Source organism: Lycium ferocissimum, chromosome 6, assembly GCF_029784015.1.
Source record: "Lycium ferocissimum isolate CSIRO_LF1 chromosome 6, AGI_CSIRO_Lferr_CH_V1, whole genome shotgun sequence".
In the NCBI taxonomy this organism is placed as follows: domain Eukaryota; kingdom Viridiplantae; phylum Streptophyta; class Magnoliopsida; order Solanales; family Solanaceae; genus Lycium; species Lycium ferocissimum.
This window is the reverse complement of record NC_081347.1, coordinates 52,419,959-52,431,721: the sequence shown is the minus strand read 5'-3', so window position 1 is coordinate 52,431,721 and position 11,763 is coordinate 52,419,959. Positions and strand designations below refer to the sequence as shown.

Genomic DNA, 11,763 nt, shown 5'->3' with positions numbered 1-11,763 from the left:
AAAATTACGGAGTTTGGCAGATGTGCACAGCTTTTACATGTTTATTGTAGTGAAAACATTTAATGTTTCACTCGATTTCATGATTTTTAATCCAAACACGGTAATAGCTCTTTTTTTTTCTTTTTTTTTTTTCCAGATTTCTAGTCAAACTTATGATTTTCTTTTGCTTTTAGGTTACATTGTTTATTGTTTTTTGCGATTTCCATTGGTTGGGTTTGAAAAGAAGGATCAAACCATCAATGCGTTCGCCTTTAGATCTGGGTCGTTAATTTCATTTGTTGAGTGTTTGGTTTTGGAAATGGGATTTGTTCTACCATATATGTCTTTTTCATTCCGTCGAAAATCGATTTTTGAGATAGACACTTATTTATTTGCGGTAATGATTACGGCATTATTCAATATTCGATTGATTTTCGAGGTTATCGACAAAAGATTTGTAGGGTCTTCTTTGTCTAAGCCACTTCGCTTCTTTTTGTCCAAGTCACTTCTTTTTTTGTCCAAGTCACTTCTTTTTTTGTCGTCTTGGATGAATTATAGAACCCCACTCTCATTAAAAAAAAAAATAGTGGTCACAACAAGGAGAAAAATAGGCAGATAGAAAAATAGATTGAAAAAGAGAGGAAAAAGTTTGAAAGTTGAAGAAGCTAAAAAATTTCGATTTTTAAAAGTTGCTTAGTAAAATTTTAAATACTTTGACTTGGATAGTTGGGGTTTTTTCTCAGTTCTAAAAATATTTTCTTGCTTTATTTTTATTTCGCGTGGCTGAGTGTCGAGGTTGGAAGCATAAGGCTCCCAAGTCCATTCTTTTCTTGGCTGCGCACATAAAAGGTAACTCTTGATTCATTTTATTGCCTTATTTAGAATTTGGCCTAGTGTATTTGCATTAGTTATCTTTGTTTGGTGTCTAATATTTGCTGATGATGGTTCCTATTGTTAAAGGCTGTCCCATTTGGTTGTGTGTTTAGTTTATGATTCATTTGAGGCAAAATAGTAGAATCAATTTAAATGCTATGTTGAAACTCATCTAAAATAGGCTGATTAGTTTTTATGATGGCTTGTTTGTTTGTGTGACCTAAATGTTTCTATGTCAACTGTGAAATGGTGTGGTTGAGGTACCTTGAACATTCATTTTTTTTCCTTCTTAAATGACATTACTCATATAGAATATAATAAATTAACAATTTGCTTCTTTTATCAACTGGTATGCAGATTGAAAATGGAATCAGGTTCAGTTTGGTTTGTGGATTGGTTAACTATTGATGGAAACACCTGTGATTATGCTTTCACTTAGTTTAGGCTACGATGTGTGCCAAATTGCCTATGTTTTGTAGAAAATCTTAAAACTAATGGGATTAAGGACTTTTGAGCATGAAATCTGTTTTCTTTGGTTTGATCAATGCTGTAATCTCTTGTCCGAACTTATTACCTAAACATATGATGCTTATAACTCATCTTGGCATAATCCTGGTCATAAGTCCTACATTTTGAAAAGGATCTATCTCTAAGTGTTAAGAAGTTTGGTAAAAGAATGAAAAGGAGAGGATAAACCTTTAGGAACCATAGGACCAAGTCATCACTTGAAGTTAATTAAGATCAATCTAATTAGTCTAATTAGCTAATAAGATGGTTATTAGTCCTTAACTTGATTAGTGATTAGTGATTACGTTGGGAGTGAAAGATATAAAAAATTAAAGGAGACAGTTGTCTAGGATTTGAAAAACCTCTGCTGCTACCTCTGATCTCTTGTTTGTTTTTTCTTGTCCCTACTATTTGTCTTATCTAATTGGTAAAGTAACTTGTGTCATGAAAGTAGACTGGTATGCCATACACTCTTGCATCTGCATTGATATTTACTCATGAACTGACCCTAGTTTAACAAAAGATCCTAAGTGTTCAAATTTAACAAGTTTAAAGTATTAGGAGAAAGGTGAAATGAAGTAGGTTGGTCATGTTTTGTCAAGTCTTGAATAGTTTAGGGATTGAGGCTTGCTTTTGAAACATGAGGTTTGTTTTCTCTTTTTTTGTGCATGAATGAAGAATATGGTTTGATAATAACTCATGATCATTGATTGTTTAGGCTTAAAAGATGGAGATAAGTAGGTAAGATCTTATAAGTCCTATCAGAGTAAAAGAAGAGGGTAATAAGAAGAAAAAGGGGGGGGGGGGGGGATCTGTAGCTGAAACCTTAAGAAAGGTTGGCTTTGATATATGAACTGTCCAGTCTCCTTTTGGCATATGCTCAAGGGTAAGAAAAGAGGACCACAAGTGTAGATGTGTGATTTAAAACCACTTGACTAATGGGGAAGTCTTTTAAAGACATCTTAGGAGAAGATTGAGAATGGGTCAGGTATTACTTGACCCACAGTTCTTTCTTCCCAAAATAAGATATTGGCATGTCCCACAAGTCTATGGGGTGTAACCTGCTACATTTTTACACTTGGTATTTTATTTTTCCATTTTGCTGAGTTAAATAGATCCTAAAAAATGAACTTCTTTTGCATTAATAACTGTTCATTTAGATTATTAAACATGGTCTTAATGTTTGATTTTTGGATTTAAATTAACTTTGCTGGTCTGCTCAGATATTAGAGATAGGTTGACTAGGCTAGATAATATATAGTAATTTGAAGATTACAGTCATTGCATAAAATTGGAAAGAGGAAAAGGCTTCAAGTAGGAATACTGGTTGCTGGAAAATAAGGCAAGAAATGTTTTATGTGGATAATATAATAAAGTATAACAGACTCCCTAATACCGGGTTAGGCTGGGTTCAGGATTAAGATCTATATGGAAGTTCTCTGTGCATTGATTTGATTTCATATGTGTTTGAAAGATGGATTATTTTTTCTCTTTTTTCTAAGAAGCATTAAGACATTAAAAGAAAGGAAAGCAGTGGCTTACATCAACTTAGGGTGGCAGCCTAGTGTCTTAGGGATATATTTGACTCCTTATTTGTGATACTCTAGATAATATATCATGTTTTCAACTTTGAGATGTATCCTTGAGTTTGTTAGTCTAAAATCCAGTTAGAAGATAATAAATGAACCTAGTCTTATTGAATAGGTGTGCTTCCCCCTTTGTGCAGTATTAAAAACTAGCTAAGGGTATATTAACAATAAGTGAACTTAGAAATAATACTAGGTGAGTGAGGGATACTTGTTTAGTTTGAAAAAAATGAAGAAAACTAAGAGTAGGCCACTACTTGTGAATATCTCTAAATCATGTGCATCTTCTTTTAAAAATCAACATGTTTCTTTCTGCAATAGAATGGGATCAGGGAAAAAGGTCTAAAAGGGATTTCAAACTCTGAACTTAAAATGTTGAATCTTCTGTGTATCCTTGGGACTTTTAACCTTTCTATTTGCTTAAGGTGTGTGTGAAGATGTAGTTGTTGTACTCAAAACTGTATATTCTACATAGAATCACTAGGACTTAAAGCCTTTTGGCAGTGCCTACGGTTGATCTTGGTCTGAATTCCAGTTTGTTTTGTCTTGATATTTAACTAAACTCTGTTGAGGGTAATGCAACACCTCACGTGTGTTTGTTATGGCTAATAAAGACATGACCCTTATCATACTCCCTTGGCATAGTTAGGTCTACCTATGCTCTTGTTCCTGATGATGTCCTAAGTGATTAAGGGATCAGTTGCTTCCCCTGTGTGCTACATACTAGTAAGTGGCTGTCTCAATAAGAGGACTTGGATTTCACCTATTTGAATTTGTCCATATCATTCCTATTAGGATTGCAGCTTTGTTCTCCTGTTTGTTTCCTGCATCCTATGTGAGAATCAACTAGACTTTAAAATATGATTCCTAAAGAAATGGCAAAAATCTTTACTCAGGGTTGTGCATAGGATATCTAGGCTTATTTAAAGGTTTTGTATGAATAATTCTACATGTTCTCTATGAATGCCAAATCTGCTCCTCTTCTCTGTTGTATTGTACCATGTATTGAAGCTGGTTTATCCTATGTCTACATGCCTTTACTTACTTCACCATCTCTACTTGATTTAACACTGCTTGGGACTGTGTTACTTCTATGTGACTATCTATGTTGTGACTGTTTGGTTCAGTTTAGTTTTGGCCACATTATGTCCATATAGATTACTTTCATTTCATGTCTAAATCATATTCAATGCCTTGGCCTTGACTCATAAGAGCAATAGACCTGCTGAGACCATCCATCTCTTCTCTTCCTTTCTTATATGTTCTTGTTGATTTATAATTGTTCTATGACTATGTATATTTAGACCTATCCTATTTATTCAAAGCCATGTATATGGATATGTGGATCTGTGTCTTCCATGGCTATGTTGGTTGAGAGAGGCAGTTTAGGTGGGAGGGGGGCTTAGTTTGAACCTTCCCCTGGTGACCAGCCATGCTGGAGGTTCATGAAACCTCTTGGAACTTGTGCGGCATCAGGAACAAGGGGGGTGATGACTTTGCCTTCCCACCATCTAGGTTTGAGATTGAGTTTAAGGACATGGAAATACATATGCACATTATGTGAGCTTGTGAATAAATAGGATATTATGCTTGTATGTGTGTATATTTGTGTATATGATAGGATTTATAAATGAGTAGGACACTATGTATGTATGTATGTTTGCATAGTTATATAGTTATGTGAACATAGTTTATAGAGAAGACTTTTAAACTTGTGATGTAAAATATAATATATATTTTGTGTGGCTATAAATCATTGCATAAAGGTAAATTGTTTCCAAATATAAAAAGAGGTCATTCTTTTTGGCATGGACTAATAACGAAATAGGTTCACATAAATTGAAACAGAGGGAGTATATGATAAGAGTAGTAAAATATAAACTAATCGGGGTCTTTGTTTCTTTCCTTCTTCACTGCATGGCCATTTGGGCCAAGGTCCAGTCACCCTATTGGGTCACAGGTCCAATAGGGAAACTCTTTCAAGTGCATTGGGTTTAGGAAGAAAAGAGAAAAGGGAAGCTAATATATTGAAGGCCCAATCATGGGTAAAAATGACATGAAGGCCCAACCATGGGTGAAAATGGTTAGTAGGGGTTTGGTACACCCCTAGTCTACCTTCCTTATATTATTTGTACTATCTCTATTTGCTTAAAGTGTTCTTCCTTTATTGTATTCATACTTGTAAAAACCTACAAATATTATTGGAATCGTTTATATTTCGAATTAGGCATCTTAGGCAAACAGTGCATATGTCGTTTAGATTGACACTAGATCCTTAAAACAATTCTTTTGAAAAATCTGAAAAATAAACACGTACTGATTTTGAAACTTAAAATGGGAAGCAAACTGCATTTGTCTTAATAACCACAAGGCTAAAGGGTTTTTTTTTTAAAGACAAAATAGTATGATACATTGTTCAAAACTGAAAGGGATGAGTAAATTAGACAAAATCTTTTTCAATTATTGAAACACGTTTTTCTGGGTTTTAAGTTGGCAAAGATATGGTAGTTTGGGCCAGAGCCCAGCTAAGTTTTTTTTAAAGAAAACCAAATGTTCAAAGAAATATTTCGGGCCAGAGCCCATACAGTTTGGTCTTTTGAAAAACAAATGATATAAGTCAACTTTTGGGGCTGAGATCCCACTCAACTCTTTTTGGTATAAATCTATTGCTAAGAAATTCTGGCCAAAGCCCACGTTTTAAATCGCTAAAATAAGGTGTTTTGGGCCAAAAAACAAATGGACTTCAAGTCAATTTTTTTCTTAAATAAATCTGAAACTTTGCTCAAACAAAAGAAATAACGAGAATCTTTTTTTCAAAAGAGATATAAGTCATAAGGCCATAAAACCCAAATTCATTTTCAACGAATAACGTTCAATATGTTTAAAATTATAAAATAAAATAAAAACTCCCTTTTGGTAGAACTAAAACGATTCAAATTTTATACACCATAGTTATAAAAGTTTTAGGTAAGGATGTTCTGAAAATGTATTAAACGGATTAACCCGGTCCATGTGTGAGTCAAGCATGAATAAAATCGATTCGCCCAAACTATAAAATAAATAAACTTTCTATCCTTTTTATAGAAAAGCTACTATCCTTATATATAAAAGGAACTAGTTGTATCGAATTTTATAAATTCGAATCTAAATACCCTATATATAAAGGGAATATATTCAATTCTTTTTTCAAAATAATATGCAAAAACAGATAAGATTTTTACGGGAAATAAACACTAAGTAAACAGTTCATGCAAATACTCACACATTGGAATTCGAAGGTCAACCGTATAGTACAGATCCTTAATACTAGGATGTCTAACACCTTCCCTAAGGGATCACTAGAACCCTTACCTAGAACTTTGGATTAAGAAGGAATTTTCACGGTGTGTGAATAAACCTTTCAAAATCGGTTTTCCTAATTTTGTAAAAATTAGGTGGCGACTTTTTTAAAACAAAGTCCGAAAGGGCACCAACGATTTCGAAGTAGTTTTTTCGAGTGCTAACACTGCTCGTAAAAATGCAAACCGTCACAGATGGCGACTCCGTTGGGGATTTAAAGGTTCTAACCATAAGGATTCCAATATAATGTGGGTATATTTGCTTCAATTGTTTATGTGTTTACTTTCCCGTAATTATCAACTGTCATTGCATGCATATCATAACTCCACCACTCCTGGCATTTATTTTACACTTTGTTCCAAATGCGACTTCGCGGAGCACGCGATCGTACCTTCACTATACGCGTCTGAACACTCTAATTGCTCAAATACTCTTTCCATACGCTCCAACCACTGCTCGGCATCCGTGGGATCAACAGTGCCTTCAAACTCAACTCCACCCATTTTCTCATTTTCTCAAAGTTCATTTCATTAGGTCGGGCATTCTTCTAGCTTTGTGACGAAAGAAATCAGCCATTTGTTGAAAAGGAGGATCAACAGCAGGAGTACTATGACTCATTTGAGGATGTGGCCCAACTCTTGCACCCTGATTGTTTCCCACTTTAGATCCACTAGTACGAGGAAGATTAGAATAAAAAAAATGTTCTCCAACCCCTTCTTGTAAGTGAGGTTGGGCATTAGAGTTATTTAAACCCTCACGAGCGGCTTCCATAGGTCTATTAGAGGAAGAAGAGGCCATAACTTAATTCCTACATAAGGGAAGATCACATTGCATTAGGGACATGTACACGATGCATATGCACAATACACTCAATAAAACATGTTAAAAAAAAAAAAGAACAAGTATACCAACAAGTCACAACAAAAGTCCTAGAATCACAAGGTTTCATAGATAAGATGTTGAGGACGTTGAGGATTATCCATGTATCGGATACCAAGTTAGTGGAGCTCGCATCTTATAGGTTGCGGGATATGGAGGTTCTATGGTATAACAATTGAATTTCTTCAAGGGGGGAAAATGTGCCTCCCCCGGTTTGGCAAGAGTTCGTGAAAGCTTTTATGTGTCATTATTTGCCACCTGAGGTCCGTCGGGCCGGAGCTGATAAATTCTTGAATCTTAAGCAAGGAAATATAAGTGTTCGGGAGTATAGCCTTCACTTTAATTCATTGGCTAGATATGCTCCGATTATGGTGGCTGACATGGGAGACAGAGTACACAGATTTGTGAGTGGCTTAGTGTTACACCTCTCGTTTTCATTGTAGGAAAAACTTACGGCCCCCTAGTTGAGTATGACTGGAAATGGAGATCTGTACCCCAGTATTGAGATGCTAAGTATTTACCCTGTGTATGGAGGTAATAGCAGGCATTCCAAGTATATTACAGGATTAGAAGTTGAACAGATTGAGCTGGCGCAAGCGGAGTAGACTGAGTCTGCAGAGACCAGACATTATCAACGGACTGTCGACCATGTCGACGGGCCGTCAGTGTGCACCGTCGCTATGTTTTGAGAATTCTGATCTACAAAGATCGATCGATGAGATATGTCGACGGGCCGTCGATCGCCGCCGTCAATATGGCTCTGCAACTTCTGATCTGACCGCGAAGCAGGTGACGTGACCATCGACCCAACCGTCGAACCGCCGATTTGGAATTTTCCAGCCCCAGTTATAAATACACGACCCTAGTCCACAATTTTCAGATTTCACTTTTCTCTCACTCCTGAAAACTCTAGAATACTCTCCATGTCATATTAACACAAATCCAAGAGGGGTTAAAGAATAATCATCATAAATTAGTAGAATCAAGGGTGTGGATGCCCACTAGGGTTTGTGAAAGCCAAGATTTCCTTTGAAATTGAAGTTAGAGTTTCTTCAAGTGAAGAATCTTCATCCAAAGTTTATTCCTACATCATCAAAGGTAAGTTTTATGATCAATTCATGTTATTAAGAGTATTGAGAGGTTAAAAGACTTAGATTATGGAAGGGAGGAGAATATGGAGTGCAAATATGAAAATAGTAATATTTTGGAATTATGACTTGACTTGAACGTGGTGTTATATTATAGCTATGGTTATGGATGGCTTTGAAATAGAATTGTAAGAATTGAATGATGTATATCTCAGTGGAGATCACTGATTATGATATTGTAGAGTTGTTATTGATGTTTGGAGGCTGGTTATTATATGGAGAAAGTTATAGAAACAAAAGGAGTGTTGCCAATTTTGTTAGCCCTTGGTCGCCTTAGTTTAGCTTCAAGTATGTTTCCGATTATCTAATTCTGGTACGAATTCTCTTGAATGTAGAATTGTGAATATTGGAGGGGAGCACTTAGCTGGTAAAGTGAGGACGATGTAAAGGCATGTGAGGCTAGTCCCCTTCTTTCAAAGGCATGATTCCTATATTATGATTTCTTTTCTATATTCCCATGACCTTCTTACATCCCTAAAGATAAAAGTTAAAGACCCTTAAGAGCTTCTTATGGGATATGTTCTATGATAGTGACAATGATAATGATGCCTTCATGAGCTTAAGAATTCTATGTTTATGATTCATGGATGTATAACCCTTGTTGTTGCCTCATCTCATGATACTAGTTCTTTCAAGGCGAGGCATAGCGATGATGATGCTCCATAATGTAATCGGAGGTTCCCGACCTTACGTCACTCCGATAGAGTACAACTTCTATTTGAGCTCTTATGCATGTTTCATAATAAGTACATGTGCCTGATTACACCGTGCCTAGATGGCCGGGCATGACACTGCTAGGGCGGGCGGCATATGATAACACCGTGCCTAGTTGGCTGGACATGACACCACTAGTGGGCGGCGTGATATGATTACCCCGGACGCGGGAGGCCTGGACACAGGCTAATGATGTTATCAATTCAGACAAATTATGTATGTGTGACATATGTGGAAGGTAAAAGTGAGCATGCATGATTCCGCCTTAAGAGGCAAGCAGTTACAGTTATCTTTTCTTCTTATGCTTTCGATGTTTCCTTATTATGTTATCGCATATGCCTTACATACTCAGTACAATGTTCATACTGACGTCCTTTCTTTTTGGACGTTGTGTTCATGCCCACAGGTAGACAGGGAGACGGAGCAGACGCTTAGGAGCTTACTCAGCAGGTTTACAGGAGCACCCCACTACTCCGGAGGTGCAGTTTTGATATATTGTTTTGTATTCATATTTGGGTATGACGGGGTCCTATCCCGTCCTTACGTCTCAGTACTTTAGTAGAGGCTCGTAGATATGTATGTGTGGGTAGTAGTTGTCTCATAGATACGTCAGTGTACATTTTTGTATATCATTTTTATAGCCGTGAGGGCTTATGTATTTATATATGTGTTGCCTTGGAGATTGTGTATGGTCAGGTTGGGCATGATGATTAGCATAGTGAGTGGTGCTCGGTAGTCGCTCCGAATTTTTGTCTGTAGCCTAGTTGGGTCATGACAAGTGATATCAGAGCATTTACGCTCTAGGGTGTGTACGAGCGTGTCCGATGAGAGTCTCGTTTATGGGTGTGAAGCGCGCCACGCTTATAAATAAGAGGCTTGCTGGGCATTGGAAAAATGATGATTCTTCTCCTCCATGATAAGTGCGATAGAGCTACATTAGAAGATTTCCTTTCCCTAATTGGCGTTATGATTTCAGCGATGCCGGTAAAGAGAAAAGCAACAGCCGCCCAGAAAGGCAAGATTGCGGTAGGAAGACGGGTTGAACAGGAGCCGCCGGTACATGTAGAGGAGGGTGAGTCCCATAATGAGGCTCCATCTCACACCTCTCACACTCCCGCGCATTTCGGAGGAGCATGGAAGGGGCTCGGCTCCGGCTGCGATACCTCCACCACTGGGTGCTTCGGGTCAACAGATGACCGAGGCCATTCAGTTGTTGACATAGCTAGTTGCCGCTCAGGCTCAGCGGCAGAGTGCAGGTCCGGGTGACAGAGCTACTAGTGCTAGAGCCCGTGATTTCATGAGTTTAAATCCTCCAGAATTTTTCGGGTCAAAGCCGGATGAAGACCCGTAAGGTTTTATTGATGAGGTGTTAAGGACGCTAAGTATTATTCATGCTTCCGATACAGAGTCCGTGGAGTTGGAATCTTATAGGCTCCGTGATGTAGCAGTTTTATGGTATAATAATTGGGTAGCTTCAAGGAAGGAAAATGCACCTCCCCCGGTTTAGGAGGAATTTATAGATGCCTTCCTTTGTCATTATTTACCACCCGAGGTTCGAAGAGCCCGAGCTGTTAGGTTTCTGAATCTAAAGTAAGGAAATATGAGTGCTCGGGAATATAGTCTTTATTTCAATTCATTGGCCCGGTATGCTCCCACTATGGTAGCCGATATGGGAGACAGAGTGTATAGATTTGTGAGTGGCTTAGGGCCGCATTTGTTCAAAGATTGTTTGACAGCTTCACTCCAGGAGGGGATGGACATCTCCCGTATTAGCTCCACGCTCAAAATTTGGAAGAGCGATTTCTAGCCCACTTATATGAGCGTGATGGTAGGGGCGAGGGCGGAAGCGAGGGCCGGATCTTCGGCACTAGTAATGAAAGTATGTATAGGGGGTCGAGTGCGTCTTATTCCGGATATTTCGGCGCTCCGTGACTAGTAAGAGCACCTCCTCGATTCGCGAGTTAGAGATTTGATCGCCCCCCTTTATTTGGGTCCGGGTTTCGAGGGTCTCCAGTTCCTATTTTGGAGGTGATTATAGTCAGAGGAGACCACCGGTTCCACGATGCAGCCAGTGTAGGAAATTACATTCCGGTCCATGTCATCGAGAGCTCGGTAAAGCTTGCTGACGGCGACGGTCGGAGTTCGGGGCAATGATGCGTGATTGCCGTCGATGGGTGGTAGAGTTGAGGACTCCAACCCACGGTGATCCGCAAACTCTGGTTGTTCCTCGTTTGTGTGCTGGTGGGGCGGATTCCCAGACTCGAAGAGGGCCGCGGCGGCGAGAGGGGAGCGTACGGTTCGGGGTGGCACTCGTTCTCTCGTATTTATGCTCTAAATGACGACAGATTTGAAATATCCACCGACGTGGTTCAGCATATTATCCATATTCTTCAGATGATTTAAGGCATTGGGATTGATCTCGTGTATCCACGTTGTCTTATATCACTTCTTATATTTGCCGGGCCGTATCAGGTGAAACCCGAGCCAATCAAACCTTTCGAGGTATCTACTCGGTTGGTGATCCAAAGTAATAGGCGAAAAGTTTATAGAAATTGTGTGATTGTGGTATGTGATCGTCAGACTAAAGCTAATTTGATTCAACTAGAAATGTTAGATTTTGATGTGATTATGGGCATGGATTGGTTGGCCTCTTGTTATGCCAATGTAGATTGTAGAACCAAAGTGGTTCGATTCCAATTCCTCGGAGAGCCAGTGCTTGAGTGAAAAGGTAACACCGG

The 11,763-nt window shown here is 38.4% G+C and overlaps 1 long non-coding RNA gene across 1 annotated transcript; it reads left to right on the top strand.

The window, feature by feature from the left end:
* The first annotated feature begins 615 nt into the window (after positions 1–615).
* On the top strand, positions 616–4,522 carry LOC132060809 (uncharacterized). The gene is made up of 2 exons (XR_009416033.1): positions 616–828; positions 4,271–4,522. It is a non-coding gene; the product is annotated as an uncharacterized LOC132060809 (long non-coding RNA).
* Positions 4,523–11,763: the final 7,241 nt, after the last annotated feature.